Source organism: Planococcus citri, chromosome 4, assembly GCF_950023065.1.
Source record: "Planococcus citri chromosome 4, ihPlaCitr1.1, whole genome shotgun sequence".
NCBI classification, from domain to species: Eukaryota; Metazoa; Arthropoda; class Insecta; order Hemiptera; family Pseudococcidae; genus Planococcus; species Planococcus citri.
Window position 1 is genome coordinate 18,862,731 of NC_088680.1, and position 12,168 is coordinate 18,874,898.

At 35.4% G+C, this 12,168-nt stretch overlaps 1 protein-coding gene across 7 annotated transcripts in view; it reads left to right on the forward strand.

The window, feature by feature from the left end:
- Nucleotides 1–12,168, forward strand: part of grh (grainy head) — a 270,619-nt gene that overhangs the window by 59,833 nt on the left and 198,618 nt on the right. For 2 of the 7 annotated variants that reach the window (XM_065362000.1, XM_065361998.1), the window contains exon 1: nt 3,090–3,761. The exons of 1 other annotated variant lie outside the window; for it this stretch is intronic. The gene's annotated coding sequence lies outside the window, so the exon portion shown is untranslated. Of the gene's footprint in view, nt 1–3,086; nt 3,762–12,168 lie in introns of those variants that run through there. 4 more of the 7 variants (XM_065362003.1, XM_065362002.1, XM_065362001.1 and 1 more) reach the window with 4 other exon arrangements.

The following is a 12,168-nucleotide window of genomic DNA, read 5'->3' on the forward strand; positions in this document are numbered from 1 at the left end:
TTCAACAGTTTTAGTTCATACAAACAAGTAAAATTATTTTTGATTTTGACCAAAAAAAATTAAGATTTTTTGATATCAAACTCTAATAGAAGCTTGACTACAAAACAGGCAGGTGTCTACAGTTTTACTTGTACAATAAGAGAGTACAGTTCTACATAGATTTTCCACCATAATCTTGAGAAGAAAACTGAAAAGTAAAATTTTTCATAATTTTGGTAAGCAACTGATTACTTTTTAGAAAATTTGGAACAAAAAGCAAGGCTTTCTGGAAATTTTGACCAAAGAAAATAGTTTTGTATAACTCCACTTCTTTTATTATGCTCTTTTTGCTGTAAATGTAAAATGAGGATTCACGGTATCACCCTCATCAGCGCTAAAATGAGACTTTTGCTTATAACGCTCTTTTTTCAGTCCATTGAAAAGTGTTATAATGAGCTTTTACTGTATGTACATTTTAATAAATCTAATCAAAATTCAGATCAGGAAGTTTCCCCGATTCAATCTGCAGAATTTTGATCGGATTAGATCTATTCAGACTTGATCAGATTCAGTAGAGAGGACCTGATTAGATTTAACCAGATTTGAATTAGATACATCTGAACTGAGCAGAGCAGAAAAAAACATACCCCAAAGTCAATTTGATTTGACTGGAATTTTGATCAAACGAGATCTAATGAGGTACCATTATTCCCTAGAACCAATTTAAACACGACTGGAGTTTTGATCAGATCAGATCTGTTTGGACCTAATTGGATGCAACCAAATCTGAATATATCAAATAAGATCAGATCAGATCAGATTAAAGCATTTCTTAAATCCAATTATTTGAACACAGCTTTGATCAGATTAAATCTGTTCAAGCTTGATCTATTTGTAATCCAATTGAAAAGACCGTTTGACCAATGTGTTGTGATCAGATTAGATACATTTACTGTTCAAACCCGATCTGATCAGATGCAGTAGGAGAGACCCGACCAGGACCAGATAAGCACATTCCTGAACTTCAAAATACCTACCTACACCTGATTAGTGATTACACTTTTGATCAAATTGCATCTGTTCAGATCTTCTGATCAGATCAGGACATTTCCCAGAATCAATTAGGCCTGAGCGCCTGACTGAAATTTTGATAGGATTATTTGTATGTAGCTCTGTTCAGACCTGATCAGATTCAATGTGGGTGACCTGATTGGATCCAACCAGATCCTAATAGTTCTGATCAGATCAGCACATTTCTGAAACTCAGTATTACACCTGATCATAGTTTTGATCGGATTAAATCTGTTTAGACCTGATTAGAATCAATCATTTTTTCCTGTGGAATTGAATGGTATATCTACCCTCATGATGATCATTACTGGCTCTTGAAGATTCTAAAATGAGAGTATGATGAGATCATCTGGCATCAGTACTTGTGATTCTGCTGAATGATCAATTGATACAAAACTGGAGCAGGATGGATAATGCAATTTTGTGAGGTCACCAGTGAGTGTTCTCAGAAGTACCAAAATGAAACCTATGTGATTTTATGTTCCCAAAAGAAGAACGCTGGAAAAACACATGGTCTATTATTGAAGATATGAAGAAGCATTGAAACTATACCTATTTCAGTAAGATCGTTGTCCATCACTCCAGAGTCCAAAGATGTACCAAATCGACTCTTATGATGAATGTGACTCTAACAATGGATTGCAAAAAAAAATTGAATAAGAAAGAAGTTAGCTATGATGTGGTAGAATTTGGCTCAGCATGCAATTCTGATTTTGATCAAGTTACTCGAATGGAATATTTATGGGAAGCTGAAACACATTTGCTGAAATCTCAATCAAGGTACCTGTTGATGAGTATATGTGAAAAATCCCATCGATCAAAATTGTTCCATTTAGTCTTCCATGGGTATTCAAAATAATTGAACCCTATGATAAGGTGATGAACAGATAACAATAAAACCACTTCTGTTATTATGCATATGCAGGAGCTGAATGAGAACTGAAATGTTAATTTCTGCAGTCGAAATTTTCCAAGAATTTAATCAAAAAAGTAAACATTAGATGGGTTGAAATCTTCATCAGCCAAATAAAAGTAAATAGAGGATTTCCGTCATGCAAATGTTCAGAATCTCTGCGTTATTAATTTTACCTATACCACCTTTACAGTCAAGCCTTTTCTTTGAAAAAAAAGAAAAGAATGACTGGCCAAAGTCATCCTACTATCCTCTTCAAACAGACAAAAGATCCGCATTGTTAAAATACATGTAAACAGTCGACATTATTTGAGCACTTGATCGAACCTTTCAACAGGTTCTCATTCCCCTTTGTCCAGGAACAACTCTAATCAAACATAGGGAGTCCTAATGTTATGCAAAGAACTAGTTGTCACGCTGCAAATGCGAAGTGTTCCTGGTTAAAAATTCATAATTAACATCCCTTCGCGAAAAATACCTACACACAACTCAATGTTGGCAGACTAGTGAGACTGGATTTTCCCCTGCACTGATGATGATGGTGATGCTACAGAACAATCAACGCTACACTTGCACTCTTGTTTGCACTTTGCTCTGGCTCTGGAGTCTGGAAGATCAAGATCAAAATAAATCACATCTCTCGAGTAACATGAAATCCTCTCTGGACAATACAATGAAACCAACAACACCAGCCAGAAAATCGCGTATATGAAATCAAAAAACAACAACCATTCATTAACGTTAATTCGGCGACAGGCGGCGCGACGCCGCGCGATTCAGAAACGTTGCCAAATCGACCAATGCAATCCTTTTTTTTCTTCAACTCGTCAACGTGTACTTACGTAGGTATTACGTATATGTATACGTTTATGTACGCACGCACGTGTATTAAAAAATATTACATATACATGTAAGAAAATTGTAAAAAAAAAAAGAAGAAAAAAACAAAACAGAAAAACCAAACGACGAAACGCACGAGAAATACGAAAAACAACAAAACGAGGGAAAAAGGTGAACACTGCGAGCCTTCTTCGAGTTGCAAATTCCCTCTCTTCTCTCTCGATGATTTAGCTGTGAAATAAAAATATATATATACGAGATGTAATAAAAAGAGAGGATAGAGAATGGACGCTGATACCTACATATGTGTGTAGAGAAGAAGAGAAGATAGAAAAACAGAATAAAAAATAATATAAAAGAATCGAGCGTGGACGAGGGTTGAGAAACACTAGCCAAGACGGTGTACAACACTAGTGGGAGTGAGCGAGACGAAGATAGAGTCGGTTGGCGTTGTTGGTTCGCTTTGGTTCGTTTGGCCGTCCGCCATATTGGAAAGAAAGCTTCTTTGCGGAGCGGGTGAACGTGGATGCCGCCGCCGTCTTCGTATGGATCGTGTGGTATCTACGACGAAGGTAAAAAGGTAACGCAAGACGAAGAACAAGTAACCTGTTGCCTACAATAATCAGCAGACAGTGAACACCGCTGGAAGATCGGTTTTGTATTCTTCAACTGCGCATCGCTTTTTTTTCGCTTTGTAAACAGTTTATTTCGCGTATTTTGGACGAAATTTGCGGCTAAATAAGCATTTTTATCAGTGACTGTGGTCGGCGTTTCGTTGTCGAAAAAAAACACGCGCGTTTGTCGTGAAAAACCCCTGGTTTTTTGTTTTCAAATGCGAATATATTGCGCGCGATAATTCGGTTTGCCACGTTCTCACAGAAGCGAAGATTTTATACCGAGACGAATCTGTATATTATATTGTCCGGCGTTCGATTCCTCCGCCGTTGTGTAACAAAAGGTACGTACTCCAGTAAACTATATTATATTTTATCAATTTTACTTTTTTTTGATGGTCACTCTTGTTCGCAAGTTCGCCGCGGTTCAGATCACAATATCGCGCCGGATTGTGCTCGAAAAAATGCCGGTTTTATCACTATCGCGGTTGAATGTCCAAGTTGGATTTTGTTACTAACATATCACAGTTGTCAGTGCACCATCACCACTAAAAGTTTATTGTTCGACTGCTCAGCTGAGCCGAGTAAAAGTGTTTGGGAAAAAGTTTTACATCGAAAGTAAAAGAGAACCAGTTGCTAAAAAGTTGGCTATCCATAAGCGCGTTTTGCTCCACACTCCGGCGAGAGTATACGCGGCTAATTCACGTAACCGGACCAAACATGTTAACTTGACTGACTAGGGCTACCTACCAAAGCAAAACAACGTAAGTCTGCTCAAAACAGGTTCGTCATTGTAATAATTGTATCAAACAAAACAGGAATACTCAGTACACACATGCACACCGCCGCCCACAATGTCTTCACTCTTTTGTGTTGTTTACAAATCGTAGCCGGTTTTTCGCCTTTTGAAAAGCGGTAAAGTTGCATCTCCTCGCGGCAGCCGAGTCCGCGACCCCGGCATACGCATACCCGACCTCGCGAACCTAAGCTGAAAATGTCGTTTTCGTTGGACCAGTTTTTCATGTACCACAACAAAACTTAACCCTTCCGCAAGCACGCTCGGTGGCTCGGTGCAGGGGCCCGGAAACGATGCATTTTTTCGAGTGCACTTCTGGATCTGGATGATGGTGCTAGTGCTAGCGCCGGCGACGCCGCCCTAGCAGGTTTTTCCTCTTGTGTCTGGCACTAGGTCAATAATTCCAGTTGTTTTTCAAACGTCAACTTGAAAAATAATTATCAAATAGTGTTTCGGTATCGCGCTCAACGACCATAACATCATCATAGTGTACAGAAGTGCAACAGATGTACTGTGAACTTAACCACCGACGTTGGAGAGTTGATGAGTTCTTTGTTTGGGTGTACTTGTGGCGATTGTCTGCTATAGGCTGATGTTTCATCTTGGTGATTTGTGCTCTGATTTGGGTCTATTTTCTGGTGGAGCTTGAAAGATTTTGGAATTTGATGCGAGTTTTCCAACATTGGAGTTGGGTGATTTGAGAGAAGCTGAATTGAGTGGAGATTGATGAGATTTGAGTTAGAAGATTTTTTCATTCTGGAGTGATTGTGTTTGAGATTTTCAAAATATTTGGAAAAAAATTTCATTAGATTGAAGGTACTTCAGAATTGTGAAAAATTTCTGGAACAATTTTAATGATTTTAAACAGATTTTTTTTGAAAATTTTCAATATTTTTGACTTTTGAGTATTCAGTGCATAGAACTGGGGAAAAACAAAGATTTGTCTTCTTTATTAAGTTTGGACTTTTGATAAATGTTTGGTTGTTGAATGGAAATGAGTTCCATCAAATGTGGGTTTTTTGTGATTTATGAGCTGTTCAGAATACCTACGATTTGTATTCCAGTCAATTTTTGGATCATTTGAGGTTGGATTTTTGAAGATTTTTCAGCATTTTTTTAAATGAGATTAGATATTAGATGGAATTTTGGAGAGGTTCGTCTTGAGGGCTGCTGGCTGGTTGAACTTGGATTTCTGGAAACTTTCATCATTTGTGAAGTGATTGAGCTTGAGCTGCTTAGTTGAAGAGGAGTTCAATATTTTGGACTTGGAAAAATTCATCAGGGAGGTTGGTTAAATTTGGATTTTTGAAACGTTCAGAAAACGATTCTGGTTATTCTGGAGAAGTGTTTGATTATTGAGGTTGGATTTTTGGAGATTTTTCAGCATTTTGTAATGATTAGATAGTAGGTAGAATTTTGGAGAGGTTCGTCTTGAGGGCTGGTTAAACTTGGATTTCTGGAAACTTTCATCATTTGTGAAGTAATTGAGCTTGAAGTGCTTAGTTGAAGGGAGTTCAATGAAACATGAATTTTTGTGATTTTTTTTAGCTGTTTGGAAGGCAAATTTGAATTATTTCAGTTGGATTTTTAAAAAATTTTCAGCTTTTTGGACTTTGGAAAAATTCATCTTGGAGGTTGGTTAAACTTGGATTTTTGGATCATTTGTGATTTTTGAAACGTTCAGAAAACGATTCTGGTTATTCTGTACAAGTGTTTGATCATTGAGGTTGGATTTTTAGAGATTTTTCAGCATTTTTTAACGATTATTGATTATAGTTAGTAGGTGGAATTTTGAGAAGAGGGTTGTCTTGAAGGCTGGTTAAACTTGGATTTCTGAAAACTTTCATCATTTGTGAAGTAATTGAGCTCGAGGTGCTTAGATGAAGAGGAATTCAATCAAATGTGATTTCTTTGTGATTTTTGAGCTATTCGGAAGACAAATTTGAATTATTCTAGTTGGATTTTTTTTTTAATTTTAGCATTTTGGACTTTGGAAAAATTCATTTTGAAGGTTGGTTAAACTTGAATTTTTGGATCATTTGTGATTTCTGAAACGTTCAGAAAACGATTCTGGTTATTCTATACAACGTACAAATGTTTGATGATTAAGGTTGGATTTTTGGAGAATTTTCAATATTTTTTTTTAAAGATCTGTAGACAGGATTTTGGAGAGGTTTTCAAAGGTTGATTAATCTTAAATTTTTGTTGAAAACTTTTTATAATTTTGTGAAATGATGAAACTTGATGTTTGAATAGAGAGAAGTTCGATCGAATGTGGGATTTTTATGATTTGTATGCTGTTTCATGAACGATTTGAATTTATTCTAGACAAATATAGGATCATTAAAGTTGAATTTTTAGAAATTTCTCAGCTTTTTAATTGAAGAGATTGGTCTTGAAGGTTGCTTGGACTTGGATTTCTGAAAACGTTTCATAATCAGCAAAGTGATAGTGCTTGAGATACTTGGATTAAACAAAGTTCGATTTTATGTAGCATTTTTATGATTTGTGGATATGAGATTTTAGGGAGAGATTTCTTGAAGGTTAATTAAACTTGATTTTCTGAAAAATTTTCATAATTTGGAAAGGCGATAAAGCTTGAGATATTTAGAAGGGAGAATTTCCATCAAATAATATAGCATTTTTTGTGATTTGTGAGTTGTTAGGAAAACAGTTTGAAAAATTGCCCATTTCAAACAAATTTCGGATCGTTGAAGCTAGATTTTTGATGTTTTTTTATGCATTTGTTTAAATGAATGGTGAGTGGGATTTGAAGAGACTCGTTTTGCTAATTGGTTAAATTTGGATTTCTGAAAACTTCTCTGTATTTTTGAAATGATGAAGCTCGATCAATGCGGAGTTTTTGTAATTAGTGGAGTGTTAAAAAAACGAATTGAATTATCCCAAAAATAACTTCGGATGATAAAAGTTAGATTTTTGAAGATTTTTCAGCAATTTTTAGAGATAAGTCCATGAAATTTTGAAAATGTTTGGTTTGTTGTTTAGATTGTTTAAGATGTTTTCATCATTTTGTGAAACGAAAAACTGGAGTTAGATGTTTGGAAAATTTGGAAAGAAGATTGATTGAATGTGGAGTTGTGGATTTCTGTGATTTTTGAGCCATCAATCTGTCGATTTCTGAAACATTTGGAAAATTATTTTTGGTTCCTATTTTGAATAAATGTTTACTCTTAGGATTTTCCAGAAATATTCAACATTTATGAGTGATCCTAAGTCTTCGGATTTTTGTAGCATTGGACTTGAAGCTTGATCAGATTTAAATGTTTGGGAAATTTTTTTCGTTTGTGTTTGAATAATGTCGAGGTATTATTTAATGAAATGTTTGATCAAGTTTAAGTTGATGTAGCCTCCATTTTTTTTTCTTCAAAATTTTCAATTTTTATGTATTACGAGGAACGAATTTTGCCGATTTTGTTACATTTAGAAAATATTTGAAATTCGACAATTCCTTAGAAACTTTCAAACAGTTGATAAATTCATTTTAATTTTGTTATTCAAAACTTGATACAATTTACTCTGCTGTGCCAAAGTCGATAGGTGCTAAATGTGTAGTGATTTTCTGATGTCATGTAGATAATTTCTTTTATGCACAATTCTGTTTTTTTCTCAAGTTAGTGAACTCTTTTCTGTTTATAAAGCTTGAAAAGAATTCGATATGTTTGTATTTTTTATAAATACATATGGAAAAATTTAGCATCGTTTTGTGGATTTTCATCATTTTTTTCAATACATTTTTTTGAATTTGTCGATCATTTGGTAGGAAAATCTGGCCATTCTTTCAATTTTAACGAATTATTATCTCATTTTTGGAATGCTTTTCTAGATTTTTTGAACATTTTGGAAAGATGTTCTGTCATTTTCAAATTTTTCTGAATTTTTTACATTTTTGCATTTTGGGGGGAGGGTTTAGGTCAAACTTATTAATCATGACAGGATAACTTTAAGTGCATAATAAGCTCAACATTTGTGAGAAAAAAATAAGCTTCACTAAAACAAGTAATTTTCAGCGTTTTGTTGCAATTTGTTTAGCAATTTTTGAAATTTTGAAATTTTTATTCAAGAATTTTTCTTCTTTTTTGAATTTTAAGAACATTTTGGAAAACTTTCAATCCATTTCTATTTTTGAATTTTTGATCCTTGAATTTTTGAGAAATTTCATCATGAGTTTTGATATTTGTTTGGTGTTAACATTTTTTCTGAGTTTTGAAGAAAAAAAAAAGTGTTCCATTGATTTTTCAAATTTTAGTTTGATTCAAATGAGGAAAAAACTGTACAATTTTTTTTTTGATTTTTTTGAACAATTTTGCAACATTTTTATTATTTTTTTAACCTGTTGAAATTATTGGTGGCATGGGTGGCCAGATGCTTTTTTTATTAGGTAGGCTCAAAAAGCCCAACGAGCTTATGGTGGTGGATCAAGTTGATTAGGTGAAGACTTGTAATTTTTTCAATTTATGAATGAACAGTTGGTGATGGGGGGGGGGTTGAAATGGTAATTTAGGGGGATGCCAGCATTCAGAGTAAGAGTCAATCGATTTTTCCTTTATGCAATTGGTATACTTTTATTATAGAATTGAGATACTTAGGTATATTATTATTATTTTTCTGCAGTGAAAAAATTGAAAATAGTTCGAAGGATGCTCGGGGTTTGATCAGGTCCAAAAAAATTTGAGGCAGCCCCTTCCTCGGCTACTCCACTGGTTGAAAAACATAATTTTTCAACTCGAAGCTTTGTTTTCACACATAAGACAGTGATTGCGGATCTAAACGCACCTAAAGATCATATTAATTTCACACCTGATAGGATAATTTTACATCTTTTCACGTGTACATATTTAAATCACATTTATTTTTAATTCGACGTTTCATAGCTATGGAAATGCTTCTCGGCAGCGTAAAACTCGCCGCAAACTTGGCAAACTACCCGGCTCGATTCGCATTTTTATCCACAATATTAACCATTTCGCTTACGTATTTGGAATCTCAAGTCAAATCGCACACATAACACAACCTATTTCCATAATTACGTAGCTGTCAGATTTCACGCTCGAACATGGCGGATTGGATTGGATTGGTTTGGTATAAAGCTATACGCCATTTGTTGTTGAACTCTCGGCATAAATTAGCAACCGATGGCGATGATGCTCGCTCAGTGAAATATGAAAATTATCTTCGCGTCCACCAGTACCATACGATTTTTTCGAGAATAATTTTTAATAAATCTGACATTGGAAAGTTATCAACTTCTATGCATTGCATATCGTATGAGTGCTTGGAAGAGTCGATGGTACACGCCGGTAAATTTACAGTTATATCGACGACGCGGACTCGTGTGGCTGTTTCGGATATTTCGTCTTTGCTCTTTGCTGTTTCGGCGCTTCGACTTCGGCTTTCGGGATTATTGACGAATGAATCATAACCCAGGCGCGATGATGGTGTATTTTCGTATAATTAATTTTGCTTTCTTATTTACCAAACGGGCGAAAAATAACCATATAATACGACATACGAACGATAGCGTGCTAAAAAAAAATGACGCCACATACAATTGCACAAAGATGAAATATTGTTTCTCAATACGTATAGCGATTTGTTAATTCCTCATATACACTCACACCGTCACACGCTCTGTTATAATCCTTCTTTGATTTTATACTATGTTGGTCGAATGAAGACTATAATATGTATGAGTTCTACGAAGAAAAAGGAGAAGAGTATAGAAAAAAAACCCTAACCCGTTATTATGTTTCGTACATTGTTGAAGAAGAGCCTTAACCTCTCTCTCTCGCTTCTTCTCTGCATCTCCTCCTCAGTCGGTTATTAGAGATGAACTCGAGCGTCGAATATAGGCACGGAAGAAACGATAGGGTTATGCTTGGTTGACATAATCAGGTGCCCTGTTTACCACCTGTTTACGAGAGTTTAACTGTATCGTTTATATGCACCATACTCGACCGGCTACGTGTATATTTTTCTTTCATAGTGAAAATGTGTAGGTACTGTACTCACTTGTACTCTCCTCTTCGATGATGATGAGACGATACGTACGGATTTTTTCTTCGATTTTTATGGTTTCGCTGGCGAAGAGTGGAGATGTTTGTTTCTCGAATTCAGGTAAAATCCGATATGTTTTAGCGGTTACGCTTCATCGAAGCGATAGCAGCTGGTGCTAGTCATCTTCGACGTTATGTAAGGTTATACTCTTATGCTATTTGGTTACGAGAGGAGAAGCGATTCGAAACGTATCACCGAGTAATATTTTTTTGGTCAAGTTGTTTTTTTTTTCATTTCGGTGAAATTATGCTCATATACGCCGGAGTTTTGACCGCACTGGTGTGCTATCTGAAGCTGGAACCTTGACGAGAAATATTGCTCCGAATAATTCCTTGATCTGTCTACGACGACTACGAGCCTATACGAAAAAATCGTAAATAACCGCAGTGGTAGCGGCGTTAATTAAAAAATTGCATTCGAAAGAGAGAGATAGAATTATAAGGCTCGGTTGAGACTGAGAGTAATAACCTTGACTGCATGCAAAATGGCAGAAGTATTTGGGTTCAGGAGTGACCCAGGCTTGTTTACGTTATTGTACTAGATAAGAAATGGATAGGCTATCTCGGTGATGTGCAGTCTGGAGTATTAAAACTGGTTTACAGGCTCGAAAGGTAATCGAAGTGTGTGAGTTTTATCGCCTGGATTCGATGAAAGAAGGAAATCGAGGTGTTATTGTGGATTAGCACTTCGAAATTAAAGCCTTTGTTTGGATCTGTGATTGAATGGTCTCAGCCAATTACTTTGAAATGTTGAAAGGAAAATAATCTCGGGATCTGAGAGTAACATGGTCCAGGATATGAGGTCAGAAAATGACCATTATATCTGGTTTTGGTTGTGTTGCTTCAAGTGGTACGATTTTTTCGATTTCAAAACTAGATCATTACAATATCAAGCTCGAATTTGGGCCGCTGAAAGAGCTGATCAGCTGTTCCTCAAATCCTAATTTTGGTCTGGCAATGTTGATTTATCAATTTTTTCAAATTTTGGCTGCTGATGTTGATTACAGCACCTTCTGGAGCTATTCCAATGTGAACTTTTTTTGGCAACTCTCGGATCAAAATTGAAAAGAGGTTGGAATTGAAATTTGAAAGTGTAACTTCAGTGTTTATAATCATGTTTGAGATTTTTATCCAGAGGCCCACTTGTTTTCTGAAATATTGTATGAACTATTTCTGCCATTTTCAAAAATTCGCCAAAATCAATCAAAAGGTTGACCTCAACATCTCAAAAAATGGCCTCAACAGCTCAAAATTTGGTTCCATTTTTTGAGATGTGAGTGACCTGATCTTTCAGTGAGCTAAATTTTTGCTCGATTCAGCTCAATTAGAGTTTATGATTAAAAAATCGAGAGTGTGTAGTCCCAACGTAGAAGCCAGAGAGCTTTTTATTTTTGGAAATGGACACTTTAAGGTTAAAATTGAGGAGCAGAGGCTCTGAAATAATATTTTTTTGATATTGAGTGACGTCCTCACCAAGAAAGACCACCTGGAATCATTCCCTACAATTTCCAAAAATTCCAGAGCTGGTGGGAAAATTTTATTCATCTCCAAAATGATTGAAAATTACCCCTGACACAAAAATTTTTCCTTTTGGATTTTTAAATTGAGCCAGTATGTGAGAAAGGATCAGAATCCAAGTTTGGCTATTCAAGGTTATTTTTCGATGATCATCAAATTCTTATGAGTAAATATTCAAATATGGTTCTTCACCTGGCCTCATTTTCAATATTCTTCTTGATGTTAAGTGAATTTTTGAAAGTCAAATTTGGACCAAAAATGGGGGAAATTCAAATTTTACTTAAATATGGGAGAAGATCCACATTTTACTAAATTGGCATAGAAAGCTGAAAGATATTAACTCAGCTGTTTTTGACCACTGGA